This window comes from Sceloporus occidentalis, unplaced genomic scaffold, assembly GCF_023333645.1.
Source record: "Sceloporus occidentalis isolate IW3139 unplaced genomic scaffold, rSceOcc1.0.p SCAF_3, whole genome shotgun sequence".
Taxonomy (NCBI): Eukaryota; Metazoa; Chordata; class Lepidosauria; order Squamata; family Phrynosomatidae; genus Sceloporus; species Sceloporus occidentalis.
The window spans coordinates 64,021,790-64,034,749 of record NW_028316983.1 but is presented as its reverse complement, the minus strand read 5'-3'; positions in this window follow the sequence as shown (position 1 = coordinate 64,034,749).

Below are 12,960 nucleotides of genomic sequence, written 5' to 3'. Positions count from 1 at the left end.
GTTCCGGATCCCTCCGCGTAAGGCGAATTCCGCCTATGCTCAAGCCCCATTGTAAACAATGGGGCTCGTGCACGGCGGCGCGGCAGCACGCAGGGCACAACGGGCGTACGCGCCCATTCAATTGAATGGAATGCGCCACCCCTTCCGCCCCGCGTGCGCCCCGCGGCTTGAGCGCGTATGCTCAAGCTGCGTAAGGCGCGCCCGCGTATGACACGGGCGCGCTGTATTTATATAGTGCTGTAGATTTAACAAATATTTAATTTTTTTTCACGGAATTGACAAAATGATTCTGGAACAACTGATGGCTTTAACTCTGAAGTGACAAAATAGTGATTAGATTTGAGATGATCCAAGGACAGTCAGTTAGAAAGGAGTGAACAGGGAGACAGCCAAGGTAAGATATGGTCTTTAACTGCTTTGTAATGGGACTTCTTAGTCTTCATCACAAGAGGATATGCAGAAAACGTGGGGGAGGTTGGAGTAATCAGCAAACCTATTTAACTTTTATTGTGATACAATCTAGTTCTTCTACATACCTTTGAGACAGTGTACCTTTTCCACATGAAACTTCCTAGTGTTCCAAAGGCCATCATGACCTCTTAAAACACAACTGACTCTATATATCAAATATGAAAATATGAAACTTTACATTCATTGAGAGGGTTGTAGGGTATGCTAACAAGTCCCTCTCACATGCTCCCACCAACATGGTTCCAGTATTCTCACACATTTTATTTCCATATGTAATAATACTACAGATGATATGCTCTCCCCTCCAAGTACTTGTGAGGAAAGGGCGTGAAATAAATAGAAAAGATACCAAAGCTCTAATAGACTAGCAGTTCTAGGGATGCATGTATAATGATCTTGTTTTTGTTTTAAAGAAAATAATGGATATGCTGCAGTTTAGAATCTCTTGTTCTTTGAAGGACACATCTTACATCCTCCCTAGTCAGCCATGAAGCTCATATTAGCTTGAATAAATGCCCTTTCACTCTATGGTTATTAAATGCTTAAGCTAAATATTGGTGCAAATGAAACTCCCATATAACCATGTTGTCATCAGCCATGTTGCACTAGGGAGGAATTAGACCCAATAACGCCTGTGCTGTTGACAATAGCTGCTAGGAAATAGCATAAAATTTAAATTAAACAAACAAGAGTTTCTTTTTGAAGCACATTCTTTCCCTGAAACAGGCTTTGTTACAGAACTCAATTATCCACAAGGCTGAGCTGCAGTATACATTCTCTGAAACAAGTTCACTGAAAGCATTTCATGTTACATTCAAATTATAACTTCCCTTTAGTGCAAGTGGGAGGTTCAGCTAACACAACTCATTGGTCTTTGCCATTCAATTAAAAAAGAAAGAAAGAAAAGCCCCCTCATAGGATTAAGAAACAAACAAAAGAAACACAGATAAAGCTTACTTCAAAAGAATGCAGCTCACATGCTGACTATGCATCTCCTCTTTTCCTAAGTAGTAGTAGTATCAATAATAATAATAATAATAAAATGTATTTGTATCCTGCTTCTTCAAAAATATCAAAGTGGCTAACAATAAAACATCCATAAAATACAATAAGCTTACAATAAATGTTTCATTGTCCATTGTACCTCAAACCCTCCCAACCTTCCCACCCACAATAAAATACAATTCAATTTTTAACAATTGTTAAAACAATTAGTAAAAGCAGGGCAGAGGCAGCGGGCTGTTGCTAAATAATTAGTTAAATTGACAGGGAGTTGTTAGAATGTTAAGCTGGGAAGGCCTGCCAGAAGAGACATGTCTTCATTGCCTTTTTAAAGTTTTCAAGATTGGTGATATATCGGAAGTAAAAGTGTGGTACTATTTTTGTGTGACTTGAAGACTTTTCTGACTTACAGCAACCCTAAGGAGAACTTATGAAAGGGTTATCTTGGCAAGATTTGGCTTTGTGAGACTGAGAGAATATGACTTGCCCAAGGTCTCCCAGTGGGTTTTCATGACCAAGTAGAAATTTGAACCCCAGTCTTCCAGAGTCATAGAGTTCATCTATACTGTAGAAATAATGCAGTTTGACACCAATTTAACTGCCATGGCTCTGTCCTAAAAAAAATTTTTCCAGGATTTATAGTTTGGCAAGGCACCAGCACTTTTTGGAAAGAAAAGCTAAAGACTTTAGAAAACTATAAATCCCAGGATTCCATAGGATGCAGCTACAACACTTAAAGTGCTGCCAAACTGCATTGTTTCTGCAGTGTAGCTGTACCCTTAGTCAACATTCAAACCACTATACACTATTTCATGCCAGTTCAGTTTTCTTTATAAAGACGGACTGAGGTACTAACAAAACTAATAAAAGTGATATGTTATTTGGAAGCTGAGGACTATGAAAATAAGTATTGATGTTCTTTTGTTTTCTGCTCAAGATCAGTTCCATAAGAAATTTATGGTGTATTGCCAAGGATTAAAGACCAGTCTTTATGAGAATGAAGATCCAGTTCTCCTCAGCAAAACCAACAGGAATTTTCAAACAGAAGAACTGATGCTCATATCTGACATTTCTAAAGAGGGTGGGAAACTGAAAGTCATCGTGTGTTTTTGATGGGGAGCCAAGAACAATTTTTAAGGTGGAATGGGGGTTCGGGATTGGTAAATATGTCTTCATGAATTTCTCCTAATTTTAGGTACATTTTTACAAAACAATGGAAACACAGAATACATGGCCTTAAAATAACAACAGTAATCAATCAAACAGACACAGTCTGGTTATGATGAAAGCAATAGAAAAATAATAAATTGAAGATATAAAATATGTCAAGCAAAAGTAAAACACATATTAAGGGAAGGCAAAGATGCTTATTAACATCTTATACATCCATCCATCCTCTGAATTACTTTAAAGGCAAAAACTGTGGAGATGTGTTAGAATATATAGGGCCACACCCATAATACCTTCAAAAGAAAATGCTAAACAGGTATATCTACAAAGCTTAAGGTCTCCTGATACAAAACCTGACACTAGAGGTCTAAAGCAAGGTGGTCACATTGGCTGATGACAATGAATTATTTAGGGTGCTGAGGACAAAAAGAAACTGAAAAGAGCTCTAAAAGTATCTCTCTAAAATGGGAGAATGGGCTTTAAAAAGGTAAATGGAAATTGAGTAGAAACAGATGTAAAGTGATGCATATTGAGCAGAGGCGGGGGGAGGGATCCAGTTTCACATATACACTGATGGGATTTAAGCTGGCAGCAAATTTCCAAGGGATAATATTTGATATCTCTTTGAAATGTCATCCACTGTGTGGCTGCTGTAAAAACAAAACAAAAGGCAAATTGCAAGGCAGACATAATTAGAAAAGGAATAAAAAATAACACTGTCAACACCATTCTGCCCTATACCAAATCCTTGGTGCAACCATAACTGGGATATTATACAGTTCTGATTACTGCACCTAAAAAGGGTGTTGTAGAAATGGAGATGGCAAGGGCAGTCAAAATGGACTGGAACAACTTGCCTCTCAAGACAGATTGCAATGTTCAGTACTGTTTAGCTTATTTTAAAAAGGCAAGTAAAGCAAGCCATTATAGAAATGTACAAAAATATTCATATCTCATTGTTCTAGAGCCCAAAGTGACTCATTAAAACAGAATTGTTGGAGAGTCAGGACAAATAAAACTATACAGCATAATTAAAAAGAGTACAGTCGAAAAAGGAAAGCAAAAAGTGGACTCCATGTTTGAGTTCTTTAATATAACATCTCCATAACATTTGGACTTTTCCTGCAACCCCCTTGGTTCTGACTTATTGAAGCTGTTAAGAATAAGTCCCAGTTAAAAATTTCTATGATGCACAACATTTGGCCTTTCTAAGGGCTGGAGCAGACCGGCAGGGAAAAGCAGCTGTTTGCTTTTCTCCCACAGTCAAAATGGAGACGTTAGGGAAGTAAATTGTGAATGACAGTTTTCAAATCACAATTTATTAAACATAAAAATTAAAATTCTCACTTCTAATGTAAATATATTTAATTAGATTTTTAAAGCTATATAACAACTATCAAAATGCTTTAGCTTTTTTCTACTATCTTATTCTTTGTCACTGGTGCAGTTTTCAGACCTCTTTACAGCAGTATTTGATCAGTCCTGTCCTTCTGGACTCATGGGAAAGTGTCTCTGGGGGTTGCAGTTTGACATGATAGCACAGTCATTACAGCCTGCCACAAGTAGCTCTAGAATAAGCAAGCTTTGCTTATTTCATGCAGTCAGCATGGTCACTTTGGCTTGAACTGTGAGACATATTGTAAACCATCATATGATTAATTCATTGAGTATTTATGCAAGTCTTTTGAGGGAAGAAACTGTCTGAATGACAGCCACCTGGAAGGAGAAGAGCTGGTTTTGCATACAATCCAGCCAGAAGAGGATTCTATTTGTACACTGGAGGCGATACATAAAGGAGGACCATGGGAGATGAGTTCAGGGAGCAGTGACCTACCTGTTTTAAGGATTAATTGTATCTTGAGAAGTCCATTATGGATGTTTGAAATGGCCCTGCCCTTTGAGTTTAAGTAAAGAGAGAAGGAAGAAGGAAGATTTGGGATGACCTAGCATCTAGAGGGCCCAAACAGACAGGTCAAAATAAAGCTGCTTCGGGTCACTTTGGAGGTATGCTGTTTAAAGGATACATGCATCTTAAGAGGCCAGAAGTTGCACCAAAGCTGTACTCCAGTCCTTAGGACTGAAGCGCAGCTTTGGTGCAGCTTCCGGCTTCTTAGGAGGCATGTGTCATTTAAACAGCACACTTCTAAAGTGACCCAAAGCAGCTTAATTTTGGCCTGTATAGGCCACCTATAAAGCTCCCAGCAGTTGTTAAAAGGTGATGCTGCTCACAACAGCTCAGTCTTCCTGAGTGGTAGAGTGCATCTACACTGTAGAAATAATGCAGTTTTATACCACTTTAAATGCTATGACTCCATTCTCAAAAATCCTAGGGTTTGTAGTTTTCTGAGGCACCAGCAATCTTTGACAGAAAAGGCTAAAGTTCTTGTAAAAATAAAAACTCCAGATGGAGCTACAGCACTTAGTGTCAAACTACATTATTTCTATAGTGTAGATGTATTATTAATCCTCTTTATCCTAGTATATTGACCTTTAGACTGAGTACATTCAGACTCTCCTTGTCTTATCCCTTTTGACTGGTTTCCTGGACTCCTTGCTTTGCATGGACCTGTGGACCAGCTGAGACTTTGCTGCTGTGCAACAGAAGTTCATCTTCTGTGAACTTCCCAGATTCCCTTGTATATGGCATGGACTAGTTTGACTTAGGCCCAAAACAGACAGGCAAAAACAGACAGGCTGCCTTTGGATTGATCTGAGGGCTTGGCATTCAGATGACACATGCCTCCAGATTTGGCTGAAGTTGTGCTGTGGCCACCTAAGGTTACTCAACCCTGGTGCAAAAAGCACAAGAAAAGTGCTCCTTGCCACCAGTCCTTTGTAGAACACTGCGGTGGCCAGCCTTGGGACTACAATGTCTGATTGCTGCAGTCCCATGCCAAACAAGGGAGCACTTGGGCTGGAGGTGACCTCTGGCCGCTCCTTTTTGCCCCATCTGCTCAAGGCCTTACTCAAGTTTCTCCTATAATAACCTGTCTCTTTGGACATTGCTGCCTGTATAGAATATTTTGCTCCCTGGGGTCAATTTATTTATGTGAAAATATACTAGGCTTTTAAACATCCTTCTCTAAAACATGAACATCACCTTAGCACCTATTATTTTTTGCTGAGGGGAGACCCCTTCAGATTCTTCAACCAGCAGCTTGTCAGATTTGGAAAGAGAGCCATCATCTGGAAGCAAGAAAACCCTCTCGAGCTAACTTCTCTGCATCATAACCCACAGGGTGAATTATGACAAAAACAAGATTGTCATTGGCACTTTTAGAGTGGCCTAAGGGCTTCTTCCTTATGACAGTCTGAGAATACAGAGCAATTTATGGAATAAGGTTTGCAGCCTTGCTCAGCTTAGAAGTGGATCACTTTTCAGAGGAGACCCAAAGAGGTGAGAGTTTGAAGTCAAAGGCTTTCATGGCCGGCATCCATAGTTTTTTGGGCTATGTGGCCATGTTTTAGAAGAGTTTATTCCTGACATTTTGCCAGCATCTGTGGCTGGTATCTAGAAGAGAGCTGGATCTATCTATCTATCTATCTATCTATCTATCTATCTATCTATCTATCATGTGATCCTAGGTAGGCAGGAGTAATTTCCATGTTAATCTGTATATTGTTCTGTTGTTGATGCCAGATCCTCAGGGTGGGAGGATATGTAAAGGAGGATTAGTGTCTGCTAACTGATCATTATCTGCTGGGAAAGCCCCTGATCCTGGGTGAGTTTCCATTTGCATTTGCTGAGTCCTCATTTTGCTATTCGTCAGGACTGGTAGCCAAACTTTGTTCACTTTAAGAGTTTCTTCTTTCCAGTTGAAATTAAACAGATGTTTATGGATTTCAGTGGCTTCCCTGTGCATTCTGACCTGATAGTTGTTGGCATGGTCCAGGATTTCAGTGTTATCAAACAGTATTTTATGCCCAGGATGGTTTATAAAATGTTCTGCTACTGCTGATTTTTCCGGCTGACTCAGTCTGCAGGGTCTCTTGTGTTCCTTCAACTTCTCTGATTTGACACAGACTGTCCCAATGAATCCATGGCCTCATTCTCACTTACAAATAACTTGGTTTATGATCTAAATTGATGGATCAATTCAACAGCGGAGTGTGGTTCACGCTGCATTTGTCCCATTTTCTTGTTGTAAAATAACTCACTTCTCATTCACATTGACCAATGATTCAATTCCAAAGGGGCCCTCTTCAGTGGATGATCATCTGATCACATCATAAAAAAGAATTGATTCCAATCTGCATCCTGTTCAAACTTTCACTGAATCAGTTTTATTGCAAAAGATGCAAAAAAAAAAAAAAAAAAAAAAATGAGCATCAAAAAGAATTGGGTTAAATGGGTCTAGCTCATGGTCCCCTTCTCCAAACCGCTTAAGTAATTTGGCTCAAGTGTGAACAAGGGTCACTTAAACCACTTCAAGCCAGTTTGCAAACCAGTTTAAAACATACTCGGAATAAGGCCCATGTTCCACTTTTTCAGCTGTTTTTAAAATGTCCCAGTTTCTCTCCCCTCCTCCCTCTTTGTCCTTGGCTTACTTCAACTGGTGCAAACTAAGTTCAAAGGGTAAAAATGGTTTGAATTCAGTTAATTCAAAAGGAGGGAGAGGGGAAGGGGGAGACAAATCTTTTCATTTCCATTAGGCTCAGGCAAAAGCAAGCTACTGCAGCCTCTCCTAGCTTGTGTGTTCTTCATCGTTAATAGCTACTGCTATTTTGACCATACTGGTATAGCTGGGTCACATAGTTCCAAGTTTTCATTTGTGAAATGTTGTCAGATATGATATCTATGTGGATATGATAAATTGAGAGTGCTTTGTTCATGGGTTGTGCAGGATGGGCAAAGAATGGGTGTGGTTTTAGTCATATACAAGACTTCTCTCCTTTTCCTCTCCATTTTGTGATTAATTCATTTTTCACCACCGTCTGAGTGGCAGAAGTAATTTTGATCACTTTTCTTGGCCACAACTTTCCCCCATCATACCTTGATGTTACAACATCCAGGGCATCTGAGAAAATAGAACAGCACCTTCCAGGTAGCTTCTGTTGCACAAGGAAAATTCCCACCTCTCCTGTAAAGGAATAACAAATGGGTACAAACATAAATAAGCACCCATTACTGATAATATTTCCTCTGTGTAGTTGCTTGACAATTACTTCAGGTTCAAAGGTGTGAGAATGGCCTAATGACCACTGAAGTGATGGCTGGATGAATAAGCAGCTTTAGGTTTTATTGCTTTTTTAAAAGCTGTTAAAAATAAAATCTCTTGAAATTGAAGACTTACAGAAAGCCATCACCCCACAATCTCTGTAAACCAACCCCTCCTTTTTGGGGCCCAAATAGAGAAAATTTATTTTGTATATGTTCAGTTTTGTACAATGGAAGATGTCATTAAATGCATATACTTTGAACTAGCATTATATCCTCCAGGAATTCAGAAAACCTGGCTTAAAAAACATTAACTGAACTGTCCTGGTCTCTGAAATGATGGTACAATTTCTGCCCCCAGCCTGGAAGTATTTTTTCTATTCTGGATCTGGATCTGGAACACCATTCCTGAGGAACTCCGCTCTGCCACCTCCCTGGATCTCTTTAAAAAGAGACTCAAGACCTTCCTGTTTCAGCAAGCCTTCCCCGATGCTCCTTGATGATATATGACTCCCCCTATATGTACAGCATTATCGAGCACATTTAGCTGGCCTGGATTTGATGTATGGTTTTAATCTGTATTCTGAAATGTTTTTATTTAAGTTTTATTTAGGTATTGCAATTTTTATCCTGTATTTTGTATTTGATATTGCAATTTTTACCTGTATACCGCTATGATCAACACGGAATAGCGGTTTATAAATAAAACTTATTATTATTATTATTATTATTATTATTATTATTATTATTATATTTATCCCACAAGGTCTTCTCGGTTGGGTTCTCAAAGAAACAATACACAACACTCACATTACAGTGCCCCAAAAGATGAAATAAAGGGGAATTGACCCTGCCTCCTTGTTACATTTCTTTACTGCTCATATTTGATTCAACCTGAAATGAATTTCCCTTCAGAATATAAGAACATTGTTCTCCAAATTTCTTATATTTTTCTAAGACTTAGGCTGTTTACTCCATGGTTTACCTTTCAGTGCCATTTTAAAAACAGGGGTGGTCAACATCTGGGCCTTGCATTCCATCGCCACTGAATTTGTATCTGCAGCAGCAGCACAATCACAGCTTTTTCATATATACATAAGCAAGACATTCAGATTTGTTTCATTGTTCTTCCTTTTTCCTCAGCAGGTAACTCCATTTTTTTCCTGCTAACACTATCAAGTGTCTGCTGTTTGTGGTAGAGACCAAAGTGCATTTGCTTCAGATAATAAAAGTGGAGTCATATTTGATTATTCTGTATTTCTGAACAAAAAATAGCTCATAAGCCAACTTTGACCTTTCTTCTTCCAGTCTTGGAATACTGTCCATATGTAAGTATGTATAATTTAGAGAGCTGGACAAGGACGTTCATTGTAGAAGATACTGCAAGAATGATACAAGAATTAAGCCACAATGCTATTATTATTATTATTATTATTATTATTATTATTATTATTATTATTAACCTTTATTTATAAAGTGCTGTAAATTTACACAGCGCTGTACATACAATCTTTTTAATTGGACGGTTCCCTGCCCTCAGGCTTACAATCTAAAAAGACACGACACAAAAGGAGAAGGGAAAGGTGGTGGGGAAGGGGCCTCTCTAGTAGGATAATACATATAAAATACATAGCAATACAGGACATGATTTAATAAAACAGACAACAAAAGAACATCAAATAGCAAGTGACAATTATGCAATGCCTGGGAATGCTTCTCTGAACAGGATGATCTTCAGCTCCGTTTTGAAGCTGGTTAAAGAAGTGATGGCTCTTGCTTGTGGGGGAAGAAGGTTCCAGGAGTGAGGGGCAACAAGTGAAAAGGGGTGAATCCTAGATGGGGCAGAGGAAATCCTGGGCTGGGACAGCAGACCTTAGCTACCAGAACGGAGGGCCTGAGTGGGAAGGTGAGGAGAAAGAAGGTCTGATAAGTAAGGAGGGGCCAGCCCATGGAGGGCTTTAAACGTCGACAGCATGCTAGATGTTTTCACTGTGTCCAAAATGTACAATAATATCCAAAATCTATAAAACAATGATACCTTTATCGTGACAACCAAAATGCACAAAATACAAGATGCAAGCTTTCAAAGCTTTACTGGCTTCCTCATCAGGCAAAGGTATTTAAAAAAACCACACAGGAGAAAAACTTATAAAATTATCACATTTTATGTCACAAGCCTGTATTTTCTTAAGGTGTTCTTATTGCCTTGTTCTGTGAACAAATATCAGTGCGAACAGGACCCTCCTCTTTCTGGCCATGTGGCGATGGGAACAAAGTATTCAAAAGTCTAAAATGGAGATTGTTGTCTCCATTTTTCTGGGCCCTGCTGTCAGGTGTTTCATAGTCAACTTGACTGTCATAAAATGTTGGGAATTAGTTGTGATGAATTATACAGTATTGTACAGGTACTGATAAGTCATGGTGATTTCAGACACAGGAGCTGGGATACTAGAAGGGAAGTGAGCCAAGCTGGTTGCAATATTTCTGTGAATCATAGAATCATAGAATCGTAGAGTTGGAAGAGACCACAAGGGCCATCCAGTCCAACCCCCTGCCATGCAGGAAATCAAGATCAAAGCATCCCCGACAGATGGCCATCCAGCCTCTGTTTGAAGACCTCTAAGGAAGGAGACTCCACTACACTTCGAGGGAGTTTGTTCCACTGTCGAACAGCCCTTACTGTCAGGAAGTTCCTCCTAATGTTGAGGTGGAATCTCTTTTCCTGCAGCTTGCATCCATTGCTCCGGGTCCTAGTCTCTGGAGCAGCAGAAAACAAGCTTGCTCCCTCCTCAATATGAGATCCCTTCAAATATTTAAACAGGGCTATCATATCACCTCTCAACCTTCTCTTCTCCAGGCTAAACATCACCAGCTCCCTAAGTCGTTCCTCATAGGGCATGGTTTCCAGACCTTTCACCATTTTAGTCGCTCTCCTTTGGACACGCTCCAGTTTCTCAATGTCCTTTTTGAATTGTGGTGCCCAGAACTGGACACAATATTCCAGGTGGGGCCTGACCAAAGCAGAATAGAGTGGCGCTATTACTTCCCTGGATCTAGACACTATACTTCTATTGATGCAGCCTAAAATCGCATTGGCCTTGTTAGCTGCCGCATCACACTGTTGACTCATGTTCAACTTATGGTCTACTTGGACTCCTAGATCCCTTTCACACGTAGTTTCATTCAGCCAGGTGTCCCCCTTCCTATATCTGTGCTTTTCATTTTTCTGCCCTAAGTGCAGTACCTTGCATTTCTCCGTGTTGAATTTCATTTTGTTAGCTTTGGCCAGTTTTCTAGTCTGTTCCGGTTATTTTGAATCTTGATCATGTCCTCTGGGGTATTAGCTACTCCTCCTAATTTGGTATCATCTGCAAATTTGATAAGTATTCCCCCAATTTTGTCCTCCAAGTCATTGATAAAGATGTTGAATAGAACTGGCCCGAGGACAGAGCCTTGTGGGACCCCACTGGTCACTTCTCTACAGGATGAAAAGGAGCCCTTGTTGAGCACCCTTTGCGTTTGGTCGGTCAACCAGTTACAAATCCATGTAACAGTTGCCTTGTCTAGCCCACATTTTACAAGCTTGTTTGCAAGAATATCATGGGGAACTTTGTCAAAGGCCTTACTGAAATCAAGATATACTATATCCACAACATTTCCTTCATCTAACAAGCTGGTAATTTTATCAAAGAAAGAGATCAGATTTGTCTGGCATGACTTCTTTCTCTGAAACCCGTGTTGACTTTTTGTGATTATGGCATTGCTTTCTAGATGTTCACAGACTCTCTGTTTAATGATCTGCTCCAGAATCTTTGCTAGTATTTCCTGGTGAAACAATCTAATTGTTACAACAAAGAAGAGGGCAGTATGGGAAAAAATGTGTTTATTAATTATAATGAATACATGAATTTTGAAATTTTGTGTAGATTAATTAGGCAATTTTAATGCTTCCTGGTCAGTTCATACAAAGGATATCACAGGACTGGCTCTATAGTTTCTTAACAAAGGTATACTAAGTTTTAGCTACTGAAACCTTGATTTCTGAACAAAGTTTCCTGCTGGACAGGACTCTGGCTTACTGCCAGCTTCCAGTAGTGTTCACTTATTTCCGTGTGGAAAGTGCTAGAAGACATAGTTATATGTTTGGAGCTTAGCCGCTCCACTGAAGGCTCAGCAGAATCAGGAAGCCTTTCAAACTCCTTTCTGCACAGGAGGATTTGATGGCCAGCCTGGGTAGGGAAAGCCAGTCCAGAGCAAGTTCTGCAGCTCACCATATAGGGCAGCCACATGTGGATCCAGAAGATTCCAATAAATGCTTACCACTGTGTGATCTTCTTCTTCTAATTTCAGCAAACACCTTTATCTGCTACTGTGTGTGTATATGTGTCTTCAAGTAGCCTGTTGACATAGGCAACCCCATGAATTTCACAGTGTCTTTAAAGACAAGGAATAGTTATTGCTATGCTTATATCTATATCTGGTTTCTAGTTTAACAATAAAAAACATCTTTGCATTGCCTGTTTTGTCATATCAGCACTATGCTAGAGTATTCCCATATTGTTACAAACTGTGCCTGAGTCAAACATGGTGGAATCTGATATGCACTAATGAAGATTAAACTTGGGTTCCCACACAGCACTTATTTCACTGAAATCTTATGGCCCAAAGCTGAGACCACAAATAGCAGGCCATTATAATGTCATGGGATATTGTAGAGACAGGGCAGCCAAAGTGTGGCTGGTAGGCCAGAACTGCTTCTGGATCAGTGGCATGTGGGCAATCTCAGCAAATAGATCCAGAATGTGGATAAAACTGGCGGCGGCAGCAGCTGCTGCTTATTGGCTAAGCAGGCAGCATATCAGTTCATAGTCAGGGAATGGGTGATATATCTGGAAACTAGGCAAGAGATAAAAGGCAACCACTATTGAAAGATACAGCAGCTTCTGCACTTGTTTTTGCTGTTCTCTTGTCCACTAGGGATAAAATGGCTTAGACACAAAGAGATTATGAATTTGACCTCCCTTCCCTGGATGTTTGCATCCCCTGTGAATCACCTATTCCAAAGCATTATGGCTAGATTGTATCATCTGGTTGAGCCAAGATTACTTAAGAGACTGCCTTCTGTTCTAAAGAAAAAGAACTAACCCAGGCTGAACTCT